At 33.0% G+C, this 3,272-nt stretch overlaps 1 long non-coding RNA gene across 1 annotated transcript; it reads left to right on the top strand.

Annotated features, from left to right (window-relative positions):
- The first annotated feature begins 220 nt into the window (after positions 1-220).
- On the top strand, positions 221-2,468 carry LOC125217552. Its single transcript, XR_007175746.1, has 3 exons — positions 221-427; positions 756-826; positions 2,025-2,468. It is a non-coding gene; the product is annotated as an uncharacterized LOC125217552 (long non-coding RNA).
- The last annotated feature ends 804 nt before the right edge of the window (positions 2,469-3,272 follow it).

Genomic DNA, 3,272 nt, shown 5'->3' with positions numbered 1-3,272 from the left:
ATGCAAAATAAATTTTGATATATAGCATTATACTCCTAGGTAAAACATAGGACTAATCTAATCCCTTAGATCTATTAATATGATGGATGTGATTAAATGTACGCCGCTACATTATGATACTCTAATTTTACATTATTGGGCATTTTGGGTATTTGACAGAGGACGGTTCAATCTCCACGCAATTTACGGATTTATTTTTGCAGCGGTGATTCATTTTCCTCCCATTTTCTTCCCCCATTAATTCAACTTCCACCCACCCTCTCTCATCCTCCATTAATCTTCAAAACCGCAAAACCTAGCCGCCGCTTCAAAACCACAAAAACCACCCTCTCTTCGCGACGAATGGCGTACACCCAGGCAAATCGGTGAGTCTACAATTCCGACGACCGAGGTTTGGTGGAATAACTAAACGATGGCTGGAACAAAGGTAAGGCCCAAAATTAGTTTTTTTTTTCAAATTAATGTGGATTCTGAAGTTTAAGAACTGATCGTCGGTTTTTTGGTACATTATTTCGTATCAATTTTTATTTCTAGGTTAGATTTAGTTGTTTAGGGTTTTTCCAGGGGTTGAGTTGCTTATTTTGTATTTTTCCATTCCATTCTGCGATAATTGTGAAGATTTTGTAAATTGATGTGCCATTGTTCATTTGGGTTTTCAATTAATAATTACCTAGGACGACTCTGTTTTTCCCCTTTGTTGTTTCGTATACTGCCTTGGGAATAGTGGCTAATTCAACATCGTTGATGACTTACAGCAAGTGAAGTGCTTCGTTAAAAATGGTCAACAATCGAACCACTTCGAAGAGGCCTGCTAGCCAGTCAACAGGTAGACGATTGGTTGATTGTTTAGTTTGATTTGAACATTGGTAACCTAGTTATATGCATTGTTGGGAGTTTTATGTTACATTACAAATTCACACGTTTGCATTGTTTATCCAACTCGTTCATAGCTTACTAAATGAAGCTGCATTTGTGGGCACTTGTTGTACATTGTTCATGTTTTTTTGCTTTTTTCCAGATATACCTTCATCTATTGGAAGTTGTTGTACATTATTACGTAGGATTCAGTGCATTATGTGTAGGAGATAATTTGTACATTCATTTGAAGTACATCATGCGTATAGTTTAGTACATAAATAGTTGTTGTTGTGTTGCATCATCTTTTTGTGTTACATTATATTTTCTCATTTTTTCATCATGGTTCCAATTCAGTACATCATGTAGATTTTTTTCTTTTTTCCAGATATACGTTCATATGTACGAAGTTCCTGTACATTATTATTTTAGAAGAAGTACATTATGTTTTGGTGATACATTGTGCAGACATGTAAGCTACATCACACATATAAGTTAGTACATGAAAAGCTGAATCTTATTGTTGTGCTACATCGTAGTATTTACTTATTTTTGCACCATGGATCATAATCAGTACATCATGTATTTTTTTTTCTTTTTTCCAGATATACCTTCATCCGTAGGAAGTTCCTGTACATTATTATTATTTTAGAAGCAGTGCATTATTTTTAGGTGATACATTGTGCAGACATGTGAGCTACATCACACATATAAATTAGTATATGAAAAGCTGCTACTTTGTTGAATTTTGTTGTTGTGCTACATCGTATTTAATTATTTTTGCATCATGGATCATAATTAGAACATCATGTATTTTTTTTCTTCTTTTTTCCAGATATACCTTCATCCGTAGGAAGTTCTTGTACATTATTCTTTTAGAAGCAGTGCATTATTTTTAGGTGATACATTGTGCATACATTTAAGCTTCATCACACATATAAATTAGTACATGAAAAGTTGCTACTGTGTTGAATCTTGTTGTTGTGCTGCATCATATTTTTTCATTTTTGCATCATGGATCAAAATCAGTACATCATATATTTTTCCTCTGAAAACCTAAAAACAAATGTTGTTTAAGTACATTAATTTATCGCAAAGCTACATATAGAGGTTAGAGGCTGTTTTAATACATTTTTTCTTATCCACTCAACAACATTGTTTGTGAATAGGTAACAAAAGAGCAAGAAATGTTCAGGATGAGGACATCAGGGAAGATATGCCAAAGTCATCAAGGCATGGAATGCCTCAGGTAAACGAGGCAGCGGCTGAGGAGCAAGCTAAACAAGCTAGGATTATGAAGAATGAAAATCTATATTTCAGGAGATGTCAAACTGAGTTTGTTCATTTTATAAAGATGCTTAATCCTCGACAGATTCAAGTTATCCATGAGTTAGGCTTTGGTCTGGAATAGGGTGTTATTATTAAATAATTAGCGGCAGTAATTATTGAATTGCATTTGGTTTTAGTAGTAAACTTATGAGATAGTTTTTGATAGATGGATGTTTGGTCTTTGTAGTTAATTTATGAGATTTTTTCTGATGGATGAATATTGGCCCTTTGTGGAAAACTTACGCGTTTTGTTTTGATGAATGGATTTTGGTTTTTGTAGTGAATTATGGATTGATGGTTTCTGCAGTTAACTTATGGGATTCATATTAATGTACTACAGGAATGAAATAATGTAATGTACAAACCGCTTTATATAATGTATTTTAGATTATAATGTACATAATGTATTCAATAATGCATATTGTGTTAAAACTTAAAATGATGTACACAATTAATAACATAATGCTACATATAATGCAACACATAATTTTTGAAACATAGGACACAAGGCATGACATAATGCACGAAATGATCAGGATAACGAGTAATGTAAATATAATCTTAGACGATGTACTACAAAGAGAATGTCTAATATGGATCTGTTAAGCAATACTGCGTAATACTAAGTAACACTACCGGTACTGCACAATACTAAGCAGTAGTAAATAACAAATTTCATGATAAAATAAGACACTAACTTAAAAATCTGAAATCAATGTACGAAATACAAAATATAATGCAACAACTAATTGCTAATTTAAAATTGGTAGCAAATGATTAAAACTCAAAGTCTGGACAAAAAAAATTGAAAATTAATTAACACTTCATCTTTCCTTTACGCTTCTCATTGTCTTTGCCGAGCATACACATCGTAAAAAGCAACGACAAAATCAAGTGATTTAAACCTTTGTCCAGCAAATGGCTTCAACTCTAAAGAGCATTCGGTACAACCACAACTTTAAACAAAAAAGGAATACGTCAGCTAAAACGCAACACATTATACAAACATAAGCGTACAAAATTGCTTAACATCCTGCACAGTTGCACGATGTACTCATGTCTCTGGTTCATGTTTTAATACATTACCA

The sequence above is a fragment of the Salvia hispanica genome, chromosome 4, assembly GCF_023119035.1.
Source record: "Salvia hispanica cultivar TCC Black 2014 chromosome 4, UniMelb_Shisp_WGS_1.0, whole genome shotgun sequence".
Taxonomy (NCBI): Eukaryota; Viridiplantae; Streptophyta; class Magnoliopsida; order Lamiales; family Lamiaceae; genus Salvia; species Salvia hispanica.
The sequence above is the reverse complement of the archived record's forward strand: the minus strand, read 5'-3'. Positions and strand labels throughout refer to the sequence as shown.